The sequence below is a fragment of the Mus musculus genome, chromosome 5 (assembly GCF_000001635.26).
Source record: "Mus musculus strain C57BL/6J chromosome 5, GRCm38.p6 C57BL/6J".
In the NCBI taxonomy this organism is placed as follows: domain Eukaryota; kingdom Metazoa; phylum Chordata; class Mammalia; order Rodentia; family Muridae; genus Mus; species Mus musculus.
This window is the reverse complement of record NC_000071.6, coordinates 127,256,043-127,281,753: the sequence shown is the minus strand read 5'-3', so window position 1 is coordinate 127,281,753 and position 25,711 is coordinate 127,256,043. Positions and strand designations below refer to the sequence as shown.

The 25,711-nt window shown below is 44.9% G+C and overlaps 1 protein-coding gene and 1 long non-coding RNA gene across 4 annotated transcripts in view; one reads left to right on the top strand and one right to left on the bottom strand.

Annotated features, from left to right (window-relative positions):
* Positions 1–25,711, bottom strand: part of Tmem132c (transmembrane protein 132C) — a 323,965-nt gene that overhangs the window by 284,037 nt on the left and 14,217 nt on the right. The window lies entirely within an intron of this gene.
* On the top strand, positions 131–24,894 carry Tmem132cos (transmembrane protein 132C, opposite strand). Of its 3 annotated transcripts, none has more exons than NR_038129.1 (4): positions 131–216; positions 14,187–14,268; positions 20,880–21,089; positions 24,472–24,894. It is a non-coding gene; the product is annotated as a transmembrane protein 132C, opposite strand (long non-coding RNA). The 3 variants fall into 3 exon arrangements; NR_038128.1 differs by lacking the exon at positions 20,880–21,089 and adding an exon at positions 11,998–12,065; NR_038127.1 differs by lacking the exon at positions 20,880–21,089.

The window sequence follows — 25,711 nt, the reverse complement described above, 5'->3', positions numbered from 1 at the left end:
AGCAGGCAGAATGTGTGGGCAGTGAGACTTCCCGTGGGGAGATAGAGGTGGGGAGATAGAGGTGGTATCCGAGACGATTCTGTCACTGATGTCAACCAGAAAGTGACATCACAGTGGTCACAACTTCTCTGTGCTCTGTGGAAACTTATGAAACCTGGTGGTGTACTCAGGAGCCAGGATGAAAACCAGCAGCGTGGACCCAAGTGTGGCCAGAGGGTAAGTGATAAACGATCTCACTTTATGCTCTCTCTCTTGGTCATGTGCAGATGGGAAGGAATTTATACTGAAAACAGGGACTTAGGGAACCACCAGCAGCCTGGGCCCACTCTGCTCTCCTTTCTGGTCCCTTATGACATGTGCCCTTCTTTCAGGGTTAGGGGGAAGTCCATGGCTGATGAGGAAGGGGGCTGGCTCTCAGTGAAAGCAGAAACACACAGCTGGGCAAGGTGCAGAGAATCGGGAATGGCAGACTGCTCTGTTCTAATCAGGTTGGCTGTGTGATCCACTTGAAGGCTCAGTGAGCATCCCAGAGGAGGGGCTGGAAGGATCTGAGTGTGAGGAGCCCGGCAGCAGTCGGCTCTGACATTACCTGTCTATGAGCTTCTGAACTCACGGCAGGCAGCTATGGCCGTCTGCACAGGATGGGACCCTGAACATTGCATCATGGGTAGAGTAAGGGCGCACAATGCATTGCTCCTCCTTAGAGTATATTCACAAGTAATGGTTGTGGGGGAGAGATGTCATTCTCTGGGGAGCATCTGGTAAGTTACTCTTGATTCAAAAGATATCTTCCCACCCATGCTGGGGGATCAGGGACTCTAAACTCTGTGGGTAATGTACCAAAAGGCATGAAAGGAGGAGCGGCGACTTTTTGAGAAGAAAAGATACCAGAGGTAGAGAAGGGGCTGAGGGAGGGGAATGGACACAAATGGCTAAAATTCATCAAACAAATGTATGAAACTGTTAAACAAATTTAAAAACCTGGCTGTGGTGGCACACGCCTTTAACCCCAGCACTTTGGAGGCAGAGGCAGGTGGACCTCTGAGTTGGAGGCCAGCCTGGTTTACAGACAGAGTTCTAGGATAGCCAGGGAAAAGCAAAACAACCAACTTTTCTATACCAGCACTGTTTGTGGAGTTGAGCTCGGTGGCTAGCCACCACTTCAGCTACTCAGCTGGCTTCTACCTGAGTGCAGCTTAGGCACAAGAACACCCAGCCTTCCAGGTTCCTCCAGGGTCCTCCAGGTTCAAGACAAAGGTGTCAGGCAGTGCTGGCACCTCCTGGAGGCTCTGAGTTGCTCTTTTTACTGCCTCTCCCCATCTGCTGCTGTGGATTCGCAGGCTCCCTGGCTTGTAACTCCATCACCCCAACCTCTGCCTCTACTGTTACATGCCTGTCCTCCCATGTGTCAATGTCCAAGCTTTCTTCTTCATTCTCCTTATAAGGACACACCTCATTCATTGGGCCACTGTAGTAACTAATTACTTCCATAAAGATCTATCTCCAGTAAGATCACATTCTGAGGTTCGGTGTGAATCTGAAGTTTTGAGGGGGTGCATTTCATAATCATAAATAAACCAGTGGGGAGGGGAAGGGCACCTTGAACCAGCTCTACCTGAGGACATCTCTACTGTTAGACCTAGTGAATGATGAGACCACTCTGAATGCTTCCTGGAGTTGGATTTCTGTCACCTGCTACTCAGAATCCTGATGAATCCAGTCTGGGTTAGGAGGAGACTCAAGGGTGTGGTGCAGCTTTTGAATCAGAGTCATTTCTCGGAGGATATTCAGGAGCAGCCAGGACAAGTGCTTTTTAGTGGCGAATGGCCCGAGGACCTTACAGTGAGTTTGCTGCAGGTGGTAAGGTAAGGGGCTCACTGGCTCCCAAGTATAGGAAGTTAATAGAGAAGGCCAAGGTGTCCTGACGAGGAATGGCAGAATGTGGGTAACTGAGTGGCATGTCGTGCAGACGTGGCCACGTTTCATTCACAGCAGAGAAAGGGAGTAGATAATCATTCGGAAAGGACCATGAGCTAGCTGACTGCACTTCCAGGCACATCTAATTGACTTGCTTGACAGTCAGCTCACTCTATCACTATGGCAACACCCTCTGACATTTTTTTTTTCCTTCAGGAAACAAAGGCAAGGGGCAGAGAGAGGAAGTGGGCCACCTTCAGGCTGGCCTTGGCTGGGTCACTTTAGTCAGAGACGTGGTACCAAGGACGCACATGCACGTTAAGTAGTGGGCAAAGCTCCGCATCTTGTTTAGGGAGTGTGTGATGCATGCTAGGCCGTAGTCATCTTGAGTAGCCAGAAGCCGGATACAGTGATGTAACAAGGGTCTTCACTGAGTTTATCAGGCAGACAGCTGTGAGGACTTTGTTCATTGGTGTATAAGAGGCTGTTGGCTAAAACCACAGGGGCACCTGAACAGGTATGTAGGAATCTGGCTCCGGAGTTCCAGGCCATTATCATTAAAATAGAGTCATAGTCTAAGGCTCATATACAGGGTCTGCCATACAAAAACTGAGGCCTCGTGGCACTTGCCTATATTCCTAGTGCTGAGGGATAGCCACAGAGGATCCCTAGGGCTTGCAGTCAGGACAATCTGACTGACCAGTGAGAGCTCAAGGTTCACCGAAAGGGCCTGTCTCAAAAACAGAGGAGAGCTGTTGATCAAGGCACTCGGCTCCAACTTCTCAGCCCACCCACACCCTTGTACGCATGTGTGTACACACTTATGCAACACACACACACTAGCATTAGTGTTTGCAAGACCCAGTGGTGTACCTCTGCAGTCCCAGTAAAGGGGCAGTTAAAGCAAGAAGATGGTGAGTTCAAGGCTAACCCAAGATAGATCAAGACCTGGAATTAGAAATAAAACTTGACTGTTGAGATGGTTCTGTGGGTAAACAGAAGCTTTCTGGCAAGCCTGATGACCTGAGTTGGATCCTCAGGCTGCATGTGGTAAAATGAGAGAACGGAGTCCTTCAAGTTGACCTCTGACCTCCACAGTTGCTTCTCTTGGGCATTTTGTCATAGCCTCAATCAGGAAGAGAAACTAAGACATGCGTGTTATGAAGATTTCGATTCATTAAAAAAAAATGTGTGTTGGTGTTTGCTGAGTGTCTATCAGTCGCTAAGAGTTTAAAAACAATGACCTAAGACTCTGTCCATAAATTGCCAAAAGTCTGTTATTAATTAAGGGACACAAATAAGAACATGGCATTTCCACCCTCCGGTTTCTGCCTTCTGGGTCATGGCTTCTCTTTGAATCAACCTGCTTCCCACCAGTGCCTGCACTACAATGCATTAGACCCAGGCAGCAACGCCTCTGTGACAACAGAGAGGACCTACTCTCTGTCACCTTGCCCTCTCATCTGTCATCATCGATATGCCAAACATCCCTGCCCCTTGACCTGAAAGTATTTTCCAGCTCATTGCTAGGGGCATGAGTAGTGCACTTGGTAGGATGCTTGCCTGGCATGCACAAAGCTCTGAGCCCAAGTCCCAGGATCCTCCAAAACTACCTGGCCTGGTATATTCCTGTAATCCCAGCACTAGAGAGGTGGAATCAAGAAGATCAAGAGTTTAAGGTCCCCTTCCGCTCGACTCGAGCCCCGGGCTACCTTGCCAGCAGAGTCTTGCCCAACACCCGAAAGGGCCCACACGGGACTCCCCACGGGAGCCTAAGACCTCCGGTGAGTGGAACACAGCGCCTGCCCCAATCCAATCGCGCGGAACCTGAGACTGCGGTACATAGGGAAGCAGGCTACCCGGGCCTGATCTGGGGCACAAGTCCCTTCCACTCGACTCGAGCCCCGGGCTACCTTGCCAGCAGAGTCTTGCCCAACACCCGCAAGGGCCCACACGGGACTCCCCACGGGATCCTAAGACCTCTGGTGAGTGGAACATAGCGCCTGCCCCAATCCAATCGCGTGGAACCTGAGACTGCGGTACATAGGGAAGCAGGCTACCCGGGCCTGATCTGGGGCACAAGTCCCTTCCGCTCGACTCGAGCCCCGGGCTACCTTGCCAGCAGAGTCTTGCCCAACACCCGCAAGGGCCCACACGGGACTCCACACGGGATCCTAAGACCTCTGGTGAGTGGAACATAGCGCCTGCCCCAATCCAATCGCGCGGAACCTGAGACTGCGGTACATAGGGAAGCAGGCTACCCGGGCTTGATCTGGGGCACAAACCCCTTCCGCTCCACTCGAGCCCCGGGCTACCTTGCCAGCGGAGTCGCCTGACACCCGCAAGGGCCCACACAGGATTCCACACAAGATCCTAAGACCTATAGTGAGTGGAACACAACTTCTGCCAGGAGTCTGGTTCGAACACCAGATATCTGGGTACCTGCCCTGCAAGAAGAGAGCTTGCCTGCAGAGAATACTCTGCCCACTGAAACTAAGGAGAGTGCTACCCTCCAGGTCTGCTTATAGAGGCTAACAGAGTCACCTGAAGAACAAGCTCTTAACAGTGACAACTAAAACAGCTAGCTTCAGAGATTACCAGATGGCGAAAGGCAAACGTAAGAATCCTACTAACAGAAATCAAGACCACTCACCATCATCAGAACGCAGCACTCCCACCCCACCTAGTCCTGGGCACCCCAACACAATCGAAAATCTAGACCCAGATTTAAAAACATTTCTCATGATGATGATAGAGGACATCAAGAAGGACTTTCATAAGTCACTTAAAGAATTACAGGAGAGCACTGCTAAAGAGTTACAGGCCCTTAAAGAAAAGCAGGAAAACACAGCCAAACAGGTAGAAATCATTAAAGAAAAACAGGAAAACACATCCAAACAGGTGATGGAAATGAACAAAACCATACTAGAACTAAAAGGGGAAGTAGACACAATAAAGAAAACCCAAAGTGAGGCAACGCTGGAGATAGAAACCCTAGGAAAGAGATCTGGAACCATAGATGCGAGCATCAGCAACAGAATACAAGAAATGGAAGAGAGAATCTCAGGTGCAGAAGATTCCATAGAGAACATCGACACAACAGTCAAAGAAAATACAAAATGCAAAAGGATCCTAACTCAAAACATCCAGGTAATCCAGGACACAATGAGAAGACCAAACCTACGGATAATAGGAATTGATGAGAATGAAGATTTTCAACTTAAAGGGCCAGCTAATATCTTCAACAAAATAATAGAAGAAAACTTCCCAAACATAAAGAAAGAGATGCCCATGATCATACAAGAAGCCTACAGAACTCCAAATAGACTGGACCAGAAAAGAAATTCCTCCCGACACATAATAATCAGAACAACAAATGCACTAAATAAAGATAGAATATTAAAAGCAGTAAGGGAGAAAGGTCAAGTAACATATAAAGGAAGGCCTATCAGAATTACACCAGACTTTTCACCAGAAACTATGAAAGCCAGAAGAGCCTGGACAGATGTTATACAGACACTAAGAGAACACAAATGCCAGCCCAGGCTACTATACCCGGCCAAACTCTCAATTACCATAGATGGAGAAACCAAAGTATTCCACGACAAAAACAAATTCACACAATATCTTTCCACAAATCCAGCCCTTCAAAGGATAATAACAGAAAAGAAGCAATACAAGGACGGAAATCACGCCCTAGAACAACCAAGAAAGTAATCATTCAACAAACCAAAAAGAAGACAGCCACAAGAACAGAATGCCAACTCTAACAACAAAAATAAAAGGAAGCAACAATTACTTTTCCTTAATATCTCTTAATATCAATGGACTCAATTCCCCAATAAAAAGACATAGACTAACAGACTGGCTACACAAACAGGACCCAACATTCTGCTGCTTACAGGAAACCCATCTCAGGGAAAAAGACAGACACTACCTCAGAGTGAAAGGCTGGAAAACAATTTTCCAAGCAAATGGACTGAAGAAACAAGCTGGAGTAGCCATTTTAATATCGGATAAAATCGACTTCCAACCCAAAGTTATCAAAAAAGACAAGGAGGGACACTTCATACTCATCAAAGGTAAAATCCTCCAAGAGGAACTCTCAATTCTGAATATCTATGCACCAAATGCAAGGGCAGCCACATTCATTAGAGACACTTTAGTAAAGCTCAAAGCATACATTGCACCTCACACAATAATAGTGGGAGACTTCAACACACCACTTTCTTCAAAGGACAGATCGTGGAAACAGAAACTAAACAGGGACACAGTGAAACTAACAGAAGTTATGAAACAAATGGACCTGACAGATATCTACAGAACATTTTATCCTAAAACAAAAGGATATACCTTCTTCTCAGCACCTCACGGGACCTTCTCCAAAATTGACCATATAATTGGTCACAAAACAGGCCTCAATAGATACAAAAATATTGAAATTGTCCCATGTATCCTATCAGACCACCATGGCCTAAGACTGATCTTCAATAACAACATAAATAATGGAAAGCCAACATTCACGTGGAAACTGAATAACACTCTTCTCAATGATACCTTGGTCAAGGAAGGAATAAAGAAAGAAATTAAAGACTTTTTAGAGTTTAATGAAAATGAAGCCACAACGTACCCAAACCTATGGGACACAATGAAAGCATTTCTAAGAGGGAAACTCATAGCTCTGAGTGCCTCCAAGAAGAAACGGGAGACAGCACATACTAGCAGCTTGACAACACATCTAAAAGCCCTCGAAAAAAAGGAAGCAAATTCACCCAAGAGGAGTAGACGGCAGGAAATAATCAAACTCAGGGGTGAAATCAAACAAGTGGAAACAAAAAGAACTATTCAAAGAATTAACCAAACGAGGAGTTGGTTCTTTGAGAAAATCAACAAGATAGATAAACCCTTAGGCAGACTCACTAAAGGGCACAGGGACAAAATCCTAATTAACAAAATCAGAAATGAAAAGGGAGACATAACAACAGATCCTGAAGAAATCCAAAACACCATCAGATCCTTCTACAAAAGGCTATACTCAACAAAACTGGAAAACCTGGACGAAATGGACAAATTTCTGGAAAGATACCAGGTACCAAAGTTGAATCAGGATCAAGTTGATCATCTAAACAGTCCCATATCACCTAAAGAAATAGAAGCAGTTATTAATAGTCTCCCAACCAAAAAAAGCCCAGGACCAGATGGGTTTAGTGCAGAGTTCTATCAGACCTTCAAAGAAGATCTAATTCCAGTTCTGCACAAACTATTTCACAAAATAGAAGTAGAAGGTACTCTACCCAACTCATTTTATGAAGCCACTATTACTCTGATACCTAAACCACAGAAAGACCCAACAAAGATAGAGAACTTCAGACCAATTTCTCTTATGAATATCGATGCAAAAATCCTCAATAAAATTCTCGCTAACCGAATCCAAGAACACATTAAAGCAATCATCCATCCTGACCAAGTAGGTTTTATTCCAGGGATGCAGGGATGGTTTAATATACGAAAATCCATCAATGTAATCCATTATATAAACAAACTCAAAGACAAAAACCACATGATCATCTCGTTAGATGCAGAAAAAGCATTTGACAAGATCCAACACCCATTCATGATAAAAGTTTTGGAAAGATCAGGAATTCAAGGCCCATACCTAAACATGATAAAAGCAATCTACAGCAAACCAGTAGCCAACATCAAAGTAAATGGAGAGAAGCTGGAAGCAATCCCACTAAAATCAGGGACTAGACAAGGCTGCCCACTTTCTTCCTACCTTTTCAACATAGTACTTGAAGTATTAGTTAGAGCAATTCGACAACAAAAGGAGATCAAGGGGATACAAATTGGAAAAGAGGAAGTCAAAATATCACTTTTTGCAGATGATATGATAGTATATATAAGTGGCCCTAAAAATTCTACCAGAGAACTCCTAAACCTGATAAACAGCTTCGGTGAAGTAGCTGGATATAAAATAAACTCAAACAAGTCAATGGCCTTTCTCTATACAAAGAATAAACAGGCTGAGAAAGAAATTAGGGAAACAACACCCTTCTCAATAGTCACAAATAATATAAAATATCTTGGCGTGACTCTAACTAAGGAGGTGAAAGATCTATATGATAAAAACTTCAAATCTCTGAAGAAAGAAATTAAGGAAGATCTCAGAAGATGGAAAGATCTCCCATGCTCATGGATTGGCAGGATCAACATTGTAAAAATGGCTATCTTGCCAAAAGCAATCTACAGATTCAATGCAATCCCCATCAAAATTCCAACTCAATTCTTCAACGAATTGGAAGGAGCAATTTGCAAATTTGTCTGGAATAACAAAAAACCTAGGATAGCAAAAAGTCTTCTCAAGGATAAAAGAACTTCTGGCGGAATCACCATGCCAGACCTAAAGCTTTACTACAGAGCAATTGTGATAAAAACTGCATGGTACTGGTATAGAGACAGACAAGTAGACCAATGGAATAGAATTGAAGACCCAGAAATGAACCCACACACCTATGGTCACTTGATCTTCGACAAGGGAGCTAAAACCATCCAGTGGAAGAAAGACAGCATTTTCAACAATTGGTGCTGGCACAACTGGTTGTTATCCTGTAGAAGAATGCGAATCGATCCATACTTATCTCCTTGTACTAAGGTCAAATCTAAGTGGATCAAGGAACTTCACATAAAACCAGAGACACTGAAACTTATAGAGGAGAAAGTGGGGAACAGCCTTGAAGATATGGGCACAGGGGAAAAATTCCTGAACAGAACAGCAATGGCTTGTGCTGTAAGATCGAGAATTGACAAATGGGACCTAATGAAACTCCAAAGTTTCTGCAAGGCAAAAGACACCGTCAATAAGACAAAAAGACCACCAACAGATTGGGAAAGGATCTTTACCTATCCTAAATCAGATAGGGGACTTATATCCAACATATATAAAGAACTCAAGAAGGTGGACTTCAGAAAATCAAATAACCCCATTAAAAAATGGGGCTCAGAACTGAACAAAGAATTCTCACCTGAGGAATACCGAATGGCAGAGAAGCACCTGAAAAAATGTTCAACATCCTTAATCATCAGGGAAATGCAAATCAAAACAACCCTGAGATTCCACCTCACACCAGTCAGAATGGCTAAGATCAAAAATTCAGGTGACAGCAGATGCTGGCGAGGATGTGGAGAAAGAGGAACACTCCTCCATTGTTGGTGGGATTGCAGGCTTGTACAACCACTCTGGAAATCAGTCTGGCGGTTCCTCAGAAAATTGGACATAGTACTACCGAAGGATCCAGCAGTACCTCTCCTGGACATATATCCAGAAGATGCCCCAACTGGTAAGAAGGACACATGCTCCACTATGTTCATAGCAGCCTTATTTATAATAGCCAGAAGCTGGAAAGAACCTAGATGCCCCTCAACAGAGGAATGGATACAGAAAATGTGGTACATCTACACAATGGAGTACTACTCAGCTATTAAAAAGAATGAATTTATGAAATTCCTAGCCAAATGGATGGACCTGGAGGGCATCATCCTGAGTGAGGTAACACATTCACAAAGAAACTCACACAATATGTACTCACTGATAAGTGGATATTAGCCCCAAACCTAGGATACCCAAGATATAAGATATAATTTGCTAAACACATGAAACTCAAGAAGAATGAAGACTGAAGTGTGGACACTATGCCCCTCCTTAGATTTGGGAACAAAACACCCATGGAAGGAGTTACAGAGACAAAGTTTGGAGCTGAGATGAAAGGATGGACCATGTAGAGACTGCCATATCCAGGGATCCACCCCATAATCAGCATCCAAACGCTGACACCATTGCATACACTAGCAAGATTTTATTGAAAGGACCCAGATGTAGCTGTCTCTTGTGAGACTATGCCGGGGCCTAGCAAACACAGAAGTGGATGCTCACAGTCAGCTAATGGATGGATCATGGGGTCCCAATGGAGGAGCTAGAGAAAGTAGCCAAGGAGCTAAAGGGATCTGCAACCCTATAGGTGGAACAACATTATGAACTAACCAGTACCCCGGAGCTCTTGACTCTAGCTGCATATATATCAAAAGATGGCCTAGTCGGCCATCACTGGAAAGAGAGGCCCATTGGACTTGCAAACTTTATATGCCCCAGTACAGGGGAACACCAGGGCCAAAAAGGGGGAGTGGGTGGGCAGGGGAGTGGGGATGGGTGGATATGGGGGACTTTTGGTATAGCATTGGAAATGTAAATGAGCTAAATACCTAATAAAAAATGGAAAAAAAAAAAGAGTTTAAGGTCAAGACTTCCCTTGGCTACACGAGGTCCTATCAATGAAGGCAATATCAAGCAATCAATAAAAATGCCATTGACTTATAAGGAGACAGAAAAATGGTCACTGAACCAGTCTGATTACATAAAGGTAAGGCCTTAGCCCAGGGGATGGGGCCAGATTAGATTCAGCATTCTGATGGCAAATAAGTTCCAGCAGAGGGAGCTTCTGGCCTGTAGGCAGTGCTCAGAGGATGCTCGCTGAAGGTTATCAGAGGTGTGAGCTAACTGCATGTATCAGGTCTCTCAGCTCCCTCCCTCTCTCCTCCCCTTGGGGAACTGCAGTTGGAGACCCAATGAAAGTGAACGGGAGAATGATCCTCTGTGTATCAAGTTGAGGTTTACTGAGCAACAGCAACCTTCCAGATACAATTCCAGCTTCTCTTTCATCCAGCACCGCTCGTGGTCCCCCGATGGCAGCCACCATGAGCACCATCGACTGGACTAGCTTTCAGATAACGAAAAGGCCAAGCCCATCCCAAATCTGGTTCACTCGGACTATAAGAGAACAGGAAGGCTGTGTTTGACAAGCTCAACAGTGAATACAAGAGAATTAACTCTCTGAAGCTTTAAGCAGAAGCTACTTACTACAGGTGACAAACCTCAGGGAATGGCTGGATGTGAAAGAGACACTCTCTTAGGTAACATTATGAGAACCCATTGGGCTGGCTCGATCGGCAAGAATGGTCTTAGGCAAGATGGCTGCCCTAGTAATTTTCCCAGGTTCAGTGATCTCAACCCTAAGAATTGGGCCACCACCCAGTGTGCAGGTCTTCTCATCACAATGAATGCAATCAATAAAAGCCCCCATAGGTGTATCCAAAGGCTTGCTTCCCAGGTGATGATATTCTGTCATGTTGAGTATTAAGCATCAAAAAAAAAAAAAAAAAAAAGCACCAAACGGTAATTGCAAGTACCACATGTAATGGCTGAGTCTCAGCTGTTAGAGTCAAGTTCTATGGATTACTATTGGTTGCTTCTCAGAGGTCCCTGCTTTGAAGATTTGCCAATCTTGGACCCAGCTGCCAACTCCCTAGGTTGCCCTGCTCTTTCTGGACATGTCTGGGCCATGTGACTTCCTGTGGCACCATCCAATCCAAGAGACCAAAAGCTAAGAGTAGCAGCTGCCAACAAAGAAGAGGGAATGGAGGGCCCAGAGTCAGGACAACAGTGACTTCTGGGAATGAAGAGGAAGGTGGTGCCCCTCTTACAGGTGCTCAGACTCATGAACTGAAGGCAGAAAGGCTAGGTATGTGGCCTAGGCAAAGCCTGACATAGCAAAATATGCACTCAGAACATTCAAAAAGGAAAAAGAAAAAATAGAAAAAAAGAATTGAAAAAGTCAAAACGCCATTAAGCGATAATGCAACTTTAGCTTTCCTTAATTATTAATAGACTTTGAGGAATAATTTGGAACTAAATTACAACCAGATAGAGGGATTCATAATACATGTGGGTCACAGGGGATTATGAAAATATCTGGCCTCATTTTCATGTCACCTGACAGAAATTCATCCAGGAAAATGCCACGAAACATAATCATGAACATTAATAGACAGTTCCCTGAAAGCTGCGTGTGCTCCCTCCCCCTCCAAATCCAGAGAGTTGAAGCTTACGGTTTTATGCATAGGCAATTCTCAACATCTTTACTCAAACACTCTCGATTTTCTAAAGCTAATAGTGGTTCCCACTTGTGCTGTTCGTGCTTTCTGACAATTAGTTATTCCCCCCCCCTCCTGAATAATATCCTGTTTTAGGGAGGAGATGATTACAGAATTTCCGTTCTGCCAGGATATAAGGGAGATCCAGTCTTTGAAGCCAGCAGGTAAGATTCAGCCATGGCCATGCATCCACGGGTGGTTTGAGGGACCTGAGGACCACTGGACTCCTGAAGGAGATATGGAACCCTAGGAGCTCTCGGGAACATAGAATGAGCTTAGTGGCATAGACCTGACATCTCAACACGTGGGAGGTGGAGGCAGGAGGATCAGGGATTCGAGGTCACTACATACTGAGTTGGAGGCCAGCCCCAGCTGTGTGAGACCCTATCTCAAAATAACAGCAGTAGCCACAAGACATCTGGAAGACCTTCCTTCCTCCTCAATTGTAGAAAGCCTCCTGTCATTCATCTTTTGATCCTTTGATAACAGTCACAGATATCATCAGTCACTTTCTCAATCCCTGGGGCTGGCTACTCCCTCTCCCCTCAAAGCCACTACGAACTCCAATTTCTTGGTGCTAAACTACCCTGAGGAATGCCTAGTGCCTTTTGCAAAATACAAATTAGATCACAGAGCCCCAGATCTCATCTCTGCAATAATTTAATTTTTTTTTTGAAGTACCATTGGTGAGCCTTTCGTTTCTCTTTTTCTCCCAAACCTGAGCAGTGATCCAGTTGGTAGTAGGGAAACTGAGCCACCACAGCAGTCAACAGCACTCGTATATTTATTTTTTTAAATATGCTCTTTCTGGAGGCTTTGGAGAACAGTGTACTGAAATAATGACATAGATACTCGACACAGAATTCCTGCTGTCACAAGAGTATCACATCTCAGTCATGACATAGCTCTCCCTTTAGCCTTTCTAAAACCATTACGAAAGAAAATAGCAGAACGCCCCAATAGCACATGGGTCTCTTTATTGGGTAAAGGTCTGTGTTCCTGGACAATTCTATTTATATCTACAAAACAGTATGTTTGGGTTAGTTATAAATTTCAACTAGTCATGACCTAGAATAACCTGAGAGGAAAGCTTTGATTGGGCATGTGTGTCAGGGATTGTCTACATTGTTAATTGATGGAGATCTCAGTCCACTGTGGGCGGCAGGATCCCCTAGGCAGGAAGTCCGAATAGGACAGGTGAAAGCTGTGTCTAAGAAAGCAGGCAGCAGGAGAACTTGTTTCTCTCTGCTCTTGATGTCATATAACGACGTTTGAGTTTGAGTTCCTCCCTTGGCTTCCTGAAAGTGACAAATGACAATCTAGAATCATAAGCTGAACAAACCCTTTTTGCCCGCATTGCTTTTGATCAGGATATTTTATTCCTGTGGCAGAAACAAAACTAGAATTCATTCTGTAGGAATCATCCTTACCAGTCTGCTATCACTTCAAGGCTGTGCCCATGGTCAGGGCACCATTTTGCTGGAGAATTCTATCACCATAGCAGTTTTCAAAGACCCAGAGGTGGATAAAACTGGCCCCGAGTTCTCTTTGAAAACATTCTGTGATGGACTCAGAGGTCTTCCTGAAATAGGCAATTTATAAACTACGAGACTTCAGCGGATTGTAGCAGGGAGGACTCCTCTCTAATCACCAGCCATTTCTTCCATTAGAGAATAAGATAATGATGTTTAAATGTCACCAAGTGCCCACTGTTTAACAGCTGTGGCTTCCTCATTCCAGATAATTTAATTTCCAATGGAGGAAAAAAAAATTTAAAAGCAGCCACAAAACCACAACCCGAAGCCACAGAATCATCTCGAGTTCTGTGGAAGCATAATGCTTAGAGACTGCATTGCACTGTGGGCTTGGGATAACTGCAAGATTTGAGGGACTTTGCACAGCTTTGGCAATTAAGGAAAATGGAGTAACTGCCAAGGTGGTGTGGGACCAGTATAAGGGAAATGGTAAGTCTCTCTCTTCTTACGAATGAACAGCTCACACCTCTTACTGAGATGTCACACACGATGCTTCCAGGGAAGACAGGGCAGGTTGACATGGTCAGAGTCTCCCCCATCTCGTGCCACTGTGACAGCTCTTGCAGTAAGTCAGCAGATAGCCTGCTCTGGGGGGAATGCAAGGTTCAGAGGACAGGAGCCTGGACCAGTTTCTCCTGATATATTTTTGTATTCCAGGTCTCATAAGGTCCTTTCGTTTATAGTAACGCTTCCTTTTCCTTACACATCCGGGAGTTCTGTAAGTAGTGTTCTTTTCTTTTATATCTGTAGGAAGAAACTTGAAGCCACATGTCTACAGCAGTGTCCTGGCAGACAGGAATAAATGGACACACTTTCCAAGGTCACGAGAAAGGTCAGATTTTTTTCCCCATTATTTGTGAACATACTGATTCCTGCCCAGGTTGGGAGTAGGGTATATACACATTACTCTAATATCCAAAGATGCTTCCAGAGATTGGAACCATGATGCTTTTTTTTGGAAGATCTGAAATATGAAAAGACAACCTAGTAGCCATAGCATCTTTGGCTTAACCCAGCCCAACTCTGCAGCCCACAGACTGCTGGTGCTAAATATTATTCCGTACTTATTTACATATGTGCATGTTCACGTATGTGTCCACAGGCACACATGTGTGCACATGTATGTGGAAGTCAAAGGAAACAGTCAAGTGTTACCCCTCAGACACCAACCTTCTTTTCTGAACCAGGGTCTCTCATATGCCTGGAGTTTACCAAGCAGGCTGAGATGGCTGGCTAAAGAGCCCCAGGGATCTGCCCGTCTCAGCCTTCCAGCATTGGGACCATAGCATGAAACATCACACCCAGCTTTCTCCGCTTAGGTTCTGGGGCTCAGGTCTTCATGCTGCCAAAGCAAGTACTTTGCCAAGTGAGCCACCTTTCCAACCCTTGTTCTGTACTTACAAAAGGCAAGGCTGGGGGGGTAGCTGTACAGGATGGGTTGTATTTTATTAGCCTCCATTTAAGATTGGCTCTAATTAATATGGTTGTCTCTCAACATTTTCCATGACCTTGACTGAAAGCAATCCTTACCTACCATCCCTATCACCTGTGCATGAGGTAAAGACACTGGCGGGATGGCTCAGCTGGCGAAGGCACTCGTGGCCCAGGCTGATGACCCGAGTTTGACCCTGAGGACCCACATGATCACATGATAAAATGAGAGAGCTAACTCCCCAAGTTATCTGCTAACCTCCGTACGCATGCCATGCAGGCTCACACACACACACACACACACACACACACACACACACACACACACGTTTCCTCACTAAACAAATAAATGTAATTTAAAAAGAAAAAAGTCTAACAGTTACATAAGACCTGAGCCAGGTCTGTCTAGCCCTCTTACTGACTTTTCGGTTTAAATGTGCACTTCTGACTCAAGCTCCTCGGGGACCGAGCTCTTGTTCTTCACCTGATTGAGACTTGGTTGAGCATTTCCCTACCGGCATCTTAATGTTGCCCAAGCTACCTCCAGATACCGAGTCTGAGATGCTCCTGTTCCACAGGCATCCAAGAGTCAGGGTCATATGAGGCCACCCTCAGAGAGCTTTACGTCTGAAGGACAGGTGAGGTTCTAGGCCCTCTGGAGCTTCCATTCATGATCTGTTTTGTCAACAATGCACATTTTCCTGAGTGCCTCCCACTCTTCACACTAATGATTCCTGTTTAGAAAAAAATGCCAACTTTATTTGCTGCCAGGGTGAAAGGGAGCATATAGCCTTTGTGTGTGTGTGTGTGTGTGTGTGTGTGTGTGTGTGTGTGTATGTTGGGGGGGTGCGATCTGTGTAATCTCTGACATCAGGAGACTTCCTAAGCAACTCTCAATCACCACTCAACTGCTAGGAGATGTTTCTTAGGATCTTAGTGGGTTTAGAACTCAGGGTTAGAAGATGGTAGTCCCATGTATAAAACATGGCTACCTAATACTCAGGGCTGCTGGGTAGCGGGGAGCCTCTGTTGGCAGTGAGTCTCATGGCTCGTGTCTCCAGCAAAGTTGTGAATTTTCAGCATGTAAATTAACCACCCCTGGAGACCCAGGGTGATGGGTAAAAGGAAACCATGGGGCTGAGAGTCTGGGTACCGGACTTCTACAATAACTCTACCACTGGCTGCCCCATCTACATGAGGATGTGCCCTAGTCCTACACAGCTGCCCCAAGCATCAAATAAACACTATACAAGAAACCAGTGCCACACTGGGGACATGACTGCATATAACACTCCACAGGAGGGAAAAAAAAAAGATTCCTGTGCACACAACTTCAAATGGAACAGTGACTATAAACGTTGGTGCTTATTAACATAAGAAAGGAAGTTGAAACTGCCAGGAGTATGTATGTGTAGGGCATAAAAACATGGACCCTGGTCTGTCCCCAGGTGGGCAAGGAAAGTTTCTCAGGAGGTGAGCTGAGGTCCTGGACATGCGTAGGTGCGAGTGCGAGTTCAGAGTCAGAGAGGATGCAAGCAATATTATCTGCAGTATTTAAAGTTTTCTCCCAAAGGGAAGCATTTATTATTGTTCACATAATTAAAGATTGGCTCAGGGACAGAAGGAAAAAAAAAAAGGGCGAGAACATGAGGCATCTCCAGGGTTCACAGGGTGAGAACATCGGGTGTCTCCAGGGCTCAAACACCAAACAATTTACTTGCAGAAGGCTCTGAAAGCAGACTGCAGGGCAAGGAGGATGGAGTAAGGTGGCTTGGGAAGGATGTGGAGGCAGAAGGAAGGGACCCCTTTGCTGCAGGAGGTTTTGCAGATGTGGCTCATGGCAAAGGGACAGAGCTCTCTCTGCCCCATGCTGGACCAAGATCAGGGGCCTGGGGCTGTTGGCCTCTTAGAGCAGTTACACAGGCCAGGAAGGAACAGAGAGAGAGGAAGCAAAGACTCTGATGCCTCCCTTTTTAGGGCATTCCCTTCTTCATTCTAATAGTCTCAAACCAAAAAACAAACCTAAAACAAAAGGAGGAAATACCCTAGAGGAAGAGCATTTGGCAAATTAAACCAGAAGGAGTCAGCCTTAGGAAGAGGGGCGGGGCTAAGGCTGGAGAAGTTAAAGAAGGTGGCAGATCATGGGAGGTCTGGATTGACCCAGAGAACAAAGGGAGCTATCTCAGGGTTTAGAAGGCAGGGTAACAGAGTTAGCTCATCTTCTTCAGGGTGCTTTCTACCGACATCTTAAAGCAGTGGTTCTCAACCTGTGGGTCACAACCTTCTCAGGGGCCACATATCAGATATCCTGCATATTATTTACATGGTGATTCATAAAAGTAGTGACCTGAAGTTATGGAGTAGCAATGAAATAATATTATGGTGGGGGGGGATCACCACAACATATGGGGAGCTGTATTAAAGGGTTGCAGCATTAGGAAGGTTGAGAATCCGTGGGACAGAGGCAAAGCAGGTCTCAGGCTGCAAATACTCACTAGAATCTGATAGCTAATGGTTGGGTCTCAGGGAGGAACAGGTTCCCAGACACCGTAGGGTGTCTACCCCCGAATCATAGCAGAGAGCTGGCCAGGAAGAGGCTTAAGCACACTGAAGTCATGAAAGGTGAGCATTTGTCAGGATTCCCTTCCTTCTGCCTTCTATCTTTGCACTTCTTTAATGCTGAATTAAAGGCACAGTGGGAAGGACCTTCTCACAGGTGTTGCAAAGCTTGGGGTCGAGCACAGAATTGCTCAGCCTCACAGTGAAGGATTATCACCTCATATTCACACAAATGGTGGCATCTGAGAGTTTTCTTTGAAAGCATGGAGAGCTCAAAAGATAAAAAGGTAAAAAAAAAAAAAAAGACGTGACCTTGAATCCTAAATAAAATTTAAAGTCTGCCACACCCACTAGGAGATATTGTTATTGTGCAGAGAGAGAGAGAGAGACAAACAGACAGACAGACAGACACAGACACCAAGAACCACAGCTCAGATCCTCATACATAAGCATCAAATACATGCATGGGCGCGCACATGCGTGCAGACACAGACACACAGACACACAGACACACACAGAGGGAGATGGAGATGGGGGAAAGAGATGGAGACTGGAAGGGTGGGAAGAGAGGAAGAGGAAGAGGGAGAGGGAGAGACTGAGTCTGCGGCTAAGAATCATAAAAATCACAACCAGGCCCTCTTAGTTTTAAGATGCTTCAAGCCAGCATCTACAGACAAGCAAAGTAGAAGAGCTCAATGGGGGAAGACTGGACATTAATGAAGGCAAACTACCCGCTATTCCAAAGATCCAGGAAGCTTATTATAGACCCCAAACCATGTTTGAGGTCATAAATTACTCAAAGGCATGGCCAAGGAGTAATCCAATAATCCATTTATAACTTTAAGTAAATCTGGTTGCACACGGAAGCCCTTCTGAGTTTACAAACCTATAATATTTCCAGCCACTGGCCTGGAATCGGAGGGGGCCATCATAGCTAGCCAAGGGTGCGTGGTGTTCAAACCACAGAAAATTAACCAGAGCCAGACAGTCGATACCACATTAGCCCCTTCGCTGCAGTTGCTTATTCTGTTTGTGACTATTCATTTCAATCCAGGGCCAAGCAAAAAGTTGGCTAGTTCAACCCCTAAAAACAGACCCTTCTCGCTATTGAATCCCACAAGTTCCAGAAGGGAAAGACTAATATATGTTCCTTGCAATTAGAGAAAAAGAAAGATGCGCCCTCATCCCGTGCATCCAGAATAGATGAGATTAATTCTTCTCAAGCCCTCAGGGTACATTAGGAAACACATCTCAGTCCAGGAAGGCTCACTTAAATCCAGGGACTAAGTGATACCCTGGTAAATCTTTATATTATTCTGATTTACCTTAGTGTTTAATAGAAGGAAGCCACACAACTATTTTGAACCTAAGGAGTTTGAGGATTATTTTTCTCAGTTAAAGAAATCAGTCTTGGGCTAGAGAGGTAGCTCAATGGATAAAGGGCTTGCTACCAAGTGTTGAGTACCAGGGTTCAGACACTCAATACCCACATAAAAATTAGGGCAGGTTTGGTGATCTACTTGCATTCCCAACACTTGGAAGGTAGAGATGCGGGATCTTCAGGGAAAGCTGGCTAGTCAGACTAGCCATATCTGTGAGCCCTGGGCTCAATAAGAAATCCTGCCCCCGTAAATACATTGGCAAAGGAGGTACCCGAAATAAACCCCTTTGCATACATGTGAACATTTATTTTCATGCACACCACACACAAAGCATATCTCTCTTTCCATGCTCAGATCACCACAGACTACTTACAAATGACTAGTATGTTACATTCTGCAGAACTGAGAGAGGGGACAGAGCTGTGTTCATGGATGGACCATCTTACTGCCACATATCACTGGGGGTTGGTGGATGCCTTGGTGGCTTTAGCAGATTCTGAAGCCATGGATTGTCAAAATCATCAATTATTTATTTTATGTGTATGATTTCTGTGCTGCATGTACACCTGTATGCCAGAAGAGGGCACCAGATCCCGTTATAGATGGCTGTGAGCCACCACATGATTGCTGGGAATTGAACCAAGGACCTCTGAAAGAGCAGTCAGTGCTCTTAACCGCTGAGCCACCTCTTCAGCCTGCTCCCACCGAGTTCTGAAAAGCCAAGTTAGGCCACGGTGCTTGTTTCATTCTGATTCCCTGGGAGAGCCTCCCCCGCCCCCATCTGAGTGCCTTTTGGATATATTCTGTGCCAAATGAAATCCAAGTGAGGTCATTAATTATGAAAATTCACAATGCATAATTATAATAATTACTCAGATCACATAAACATTACAGCCCCATGAATAATTAAATAGGCTCTGAGCTTTGGAGAGCTTCCCTAACACAATAAAACCTAGGGAGGTGACAGGGAAGGGACAGGAGAGTCACACTTTGGTTTGCTGTGAGTGAGTTGTATTGTTACGAGGACATTTTCTTTTTCACTTTGTCCTAAAGAATTATCCTTGACCTTATGAGGCAGAGATATAAAAGCAACAATGAGATGCCTTGAATGTTAAAAAGACCAGATCCATGCTTCAAAGTGGAGATCTAGAGTTCCAAGCAAGACATCTTCCCAAGGTTCTGGTTTCTGCCCTCACCCCTCTTCAAAAATCCTTTCTAAAGAAGAAACAGTGAGTCCCGTTTTATAACAAATACACAGCCTCACAGAAGTACCCTGTGTCCTTCTCAATCGAGTGAGATGCTGACTCTGGAATAAATAGATGTTTTCAGGTTTCTCTCTGGGCAATGTAGACTCAATCACAAAACAGAATCAAGGTTGAGGGGGGTGGGTATCTAATTCTGTGTTCACTAGAAGACATAAAATTGGTGTACCATGTGACTTTTACGAACCACCATCAGACTTCATTAGTGACTAAATCTGTGAGTGAACAACAGTGGCTGTGCGACAAGGAGGTTTCCGAGAAGCAATTCATCTGGGGACGCTGAGAGAGGCCCACACTGGGGAACCCTGTGGAGAGGTGTTTAGGAATGTTGTTAAAGCTGAATCTAAAATGATACCCCTGACTTGTTGGAGTGCTCTAGCCTCCAAGGTGCCTGGTGCTGCTTTGTAGGCGTCTACACCATCTATGCTTGGTGCCTGGGTAGCCTTGGCAGGCCATGGGGTTTTTGTGGGTTCTGTTGGTTCCTGTTCACTTACTGGGTTTTCCCAGCCCACAGATCAGAACCAGCCACAAGCTGTATTTACCACAGACCAAGTGGCTCCTGCCCACAAACTGTGATTTCCCCCCAAATCTGATGGCCAAGGTGAGATTCTCTTCTGATAAGCCATTGCTGATGGGTGCTTTGTGACCAAGATGAGAAAATCCATACAACTTGGCTTTTAATAAATGCCCTCTGTGCTCCCTGAGGGGGTGTAATCAAGATATGAAATATATACAAATCCTATTGCTTCTGCAAATAAGGACTTATTTGTAGATTACAAATAACAGATTTCTTATCTGTTATGTTTTAGACTTTCTAAAATGGTGGCCCATTAAAGCAACGATACTGTTGTAAGCAAGAGAGATGGCTTCAGCGGTGAAGGTCACTGGCTGTTCTTGTAGAGGACTAGGGTTCTGTTCCCAGCATGCGCAGGGTGACTCACGACTGTCTGTGGCTTCAGTTCTAAAAGATCTGATGACATCTTGTGGCTTCTGAACACATAAGGTGCACATAACTTCATGTAAGCAAATATACATATACATAGAAATACTAATTTTTTAAAATGATATTGTATGAAAAGCTGGCCTAGAACCTCCCACAGAAAGAATGTTCAACTACCAGGTAAAGTAAGTTTTAATTTTTGTCTTCTTTTAGATTTATTTATTGTATGTGTATAATTTATATAATGTATGTGGGTTTTTTTTTTGCCTGCATAAATGTTTGTGCACCACATAGGTGTCTGGTCCCTTAGAGGTCAGAAGGAGGGCTTCAGAGCCCCCAGATCTGGAGCAAAGGATGGTTGTGAGCTACCATGTCAGTGCTGGGAACTGAACCTGGGCTCTCAGGAAGAGCAGGAAGTGCTTGTAACCACTGAGCCATCTCTTCAGCCTCAGGTAAAATGAACTCAGCAGGCAAAATGAATTTAGCCTCGAGTTTCTATTTCATTCTTGTGATCCCCAAGAGACTCAATAGCAATTCAGAGCTGGTTCCACTGTGTGTCATGGTTCATATTACTGATGAGAGATATTTATAAAGGATATACTGTATGCCTGGCATATATAGTGGGGTTTCAATAAAGACAGAGGAAACCAAATTCCAGATCTATGAGAACCATCATGTGCAGTGATATGACTTATAATATACAAGTAATTGTTTATGTTGCTAAGAGGTCTTTAGGAATAGATTAGAAAGAAAATCCCATTTAATTGCTGGAAAAATAGTGTTGAGTGGGGAAGGCTTGCCCATTCCCCATTGTCTATGTTAGGATCTGACAGAGAAGGAGTCTTTGTGTCCAAGGGTCTTCATCTAAGTATTTTTCCTCTTGGCTGTATTGGTCAGGAGTGATCCAATTATGATTTTGAGTATGCACATGAGAAATAAAAAGGCTACCTTGTCAGATATTTAGTCATAAAATAAAAAAGAAAAGAAGAAAGAAAGTCTATAGTAACTTCAATGGAGGAGCTTGAACACAAGAAAACAGGTTATATGGCAGTGAAAGTGTTAAGATCAAGATGATGGATGTTAACTACTATGCCACCCCCCCCCCACCCTCCCTACCCGGCACTGCTAGCCCCTCAGGGAGGAAGGACAGGGATGGTGGGGGTTCTCAGGGACTAGCACCAACCGTGGAGAGCAAAATGAGATGTGAGGAGAGGAGCCGCCCCAGGCAGCTGGAGCTAGAGAAGATGCCGCCACAGCTCCCGGCAGTACAAGCAGCAGGATAGAGGTGGAAATGAACGCACCGCACCGGTTGCAATATCTTCTGTCTTCATTTCCTCACAGCCCCTCAACCGACTCAGGTGGAGAAGCTGGAAGGCAAGGGAACCTAGGAGGTACAGTTCCTGGAGAGCCAGGAGAGGGGAAGAGGGGTGGAGCCAAGGGGCAGCACAGGTAGTGCCACCAGAGCTACACATCCTCACCTGAGCCTGTGGGAAACCGGAAGTGAAGGATCTCAACTCCACCCAAAGTCTTTATTGCCTTCCTCTGTTTCGGCTTCTCAAGCATCCCTTGCTCCTACAATGGCCAAGCTTCCCTCACAGGACCGTGACGCGTGTGCACAGCCGTGCGCTTCGTCTCTGGCCGTGTCCCACCCAAAACAGGGGCATCTATCAAGGAATGAAGATGCTTTGGTTTTAGGTTGCTTAGCTACTGCTGGCATGTAGCGAGTTGATACAAAACCCTAAATCACAAGGAGAAAATGGTGTGCACAGCAGGGACAGGGCTGGTCTCCAAAGTCCTCCACCAACTGAGTGGCCACAAGATCCTGTCCCAGGGCAATGCTCTCAGCATCCCGAAATCTTGAAGTGAGCTTAGACCATAAGAATGACCTTCAAGAATCTCTAATTGTAGCAGGGCGTAGTGACACACACCTTTAATCCCAGCACTCAGGAGGCAGAGGCAGAGGCAGAGGCTGGAGGATTTCTGAGTTCGAGGCCAGCCTGGTCTACAAAGTGAGTTCCAGGACAGCCAGGGATATACAGAGAAACCCTGTCTCGAAACCCCCCCCCCAAAAAAAAAGAATCTCTAATTGTTCTTCTTTCTCCTCCTTCCTCCCCTTCCTCTTCTTGTTAATGCATTTGGTGTGCTGTGTGTGTGTGTATATATATATGTGGGGGGGGGGTGGGTAGTGGAAACTTCAGGTTTCTTTGGAAAGTCAGTTATGTCAAATGAGGTTCTCCTAAAGCAGACACAGGTGAAAGGACGTTTTGCTAAAGCAAACACATGCAAGGACACATGATGTTAAGAAGGAATATAAATGTAACCCAACAGACGGTGGGCAATGCTGGATAGTATTGGTACACCTTGCCATTCCTTAATGGTCATCGTTTGTCATGACTTCATAGAAAGAAATACACCAAAAAAAATTTTTTTTTCTGGTAGTGTTCTGAAAGCTTTGTGTTGCTTCTGTGGACTTGGGCCAATTGGCAGAGTGATGTCAGCTGATACAGACTCACGTGGAGTTTTGCTAAGACAAACTCACGTGGTGTTTTGCTGAGGCAAGACCCATGGGAGGGATTATAAATAGGACTCAATAGACAATGATGTGGGGAGGTTGCCTAGCTGGCTTTGCAACACTTCCTTGGTCTTGAGTCTTTGTCTTCACTGATCTTCACTTCATTTAGAGAGGCACAGCAGATAACTTCTCCTGGTGTCCCTACTGGTCCTGGATGCTCCTGCTGATTTGGCAGAAGCCTACCAGGGACCATTGTGACTTCCAGAACACTGTATATGCCAATCAAGTCTTCTGGAATCAAGCCACTTTCCTGGCTTTCAGGGACTTCAGAAAACTCTCTTCCATCTGTTGGGATTAGCTTTAACTGTCAACTTGACACAGCCTAGACTTCACCTAAGGTCCGGCCTATTGGAAAGTCTGTGGGAGATTGCCTTGTTAATTGACTTAGGAGGTTCAATCCACTGTGGGTGACACCATTCCCTAGACAGGTGGTCCCACTCTGTAGAAGCAAGCAAGTTGAGTGTAAGCCTATGAGAGAGGCAGCAAGCAGCATCTTGCTACACTTCCATAACCAACTGAGTTCCTGGTTGGAGGTGATGCCCTTGGACTCCTTCCCTGACATGTTCTGAGATTGTACGCTGAAATAAACTCTTTCCTTCCCTAAGTTGCTTTTGGTGAGATGCCTTTTATCACAGCATCAGAAAGGAAATTAGAATACCATCTTTACTGAAAGCCTTCCTTCAAAGTTCTGACAGAGGATGCAATCTGGAGGTCCAGTCGCGGGGAGGAAACAGCTGACACTAGATCTGCCTGCTCCATCTGTACCTGGGCCCCAGGCCAGTGTTTGCCCAAGTGTGCCATTGCAGATAATGGGGGAGGAAATACAGAAGGACCTTTAAACATGCTATCAGCTATGTATTTATCTCAATGATTTTTTTTTCCTTTACAGAAATGCAATTAGTATGTAAAACAGCGGCTCTCCTGGAAATGACTGCTCGGGGGCTGAGCTCAGATGAGAAGATTTACAACAGAGAAAAGCTGTGTGAAGCCAGTGGATGTGGATGTGCAAAAAAAAAAAAAAACGTGGCAAAAATCACTAAGGGCCCTAGAGGGCGACTGAGAATTAGAAACAGGATTTGAGCTACAGGTGATGTTCTGTCTTTGAAGGTGGAGTCTTTAAGCTTAGCGTCTCGTACACGCTTTCTGCTCTCCCAAATGCTACCCAACATGTGTTTTCAATTGAACTTTGAAACTAACATTCTATGTTTTTGGAGAAAACGTAGAAGTCATTATGAAACTAATAATAGCATCGAAGGTGCTGTTCATTCAGACAGTGTCCCAGAGTTGGGGACATAAAAAAATGTCATTCCTAAACTTGTATTTTGACTCTCTTACATTCAAAAGCTAATGGCTGGTACAGGTTGTGCCTTCATGTGTGTGTGAGTGTGTGAATGTGTGTGTGTATGTGCATACATCAGTAAGTACACATGTATGTGTATGAGTGTGTTCACACATATATGTACACACAAGCACTGGCTTTGCATTTTCTCCAAAGGAGCCGAAATCAGAAACATACAGGACTATGAAGATTTTTTTTTCTCTCGAGTCTCAACTCTACGGAGAGGCATACCAAACTTCACAGAATGGAACTGGGACTGATCCACCAACATGTAATAGCAGTTCCTAGGCAACTGTGTGGAGTCTCCTGTCATTACTCCTTGCTTAGAAAGGCCTGTTAAAATATTCCCATCTAAAGCCTGGCATGGTGGCGAATAACTTTAATCTCGATATTCAGAGGCAGATGGATCTCTGCGAGTTCAAGGCCACCCTAGTCTACTGAGCGAGGTACAGGTCGGCTAGGGCTTCCTAGTGAGACCAGTCTCAGCAACCAAATAAGAAGAACCAAAGAGAAAGAAGCAATGATGGAGATACAAAGTACTCCTGAGGCTTCTGTTCCAAGAAGCTCTAAGCGAGGAAGAAAGAGGGAAGGGATCTTCTTCCGGGGTCTTGTGAGAGGGTTCTACAGGGTCACTATGGGTTGACACTGGGTCTGTGATCTCCCAAATCCAGAACTCAAAGGTCAGAAATCAGGCCAATAAGAAAGAAACACAGGGACCATTTTCAAATGGATTTGGATCGACTGTTGGGCATTCCTCCCAAACACTGGCTTTCACGTTCTGGGTCCATCA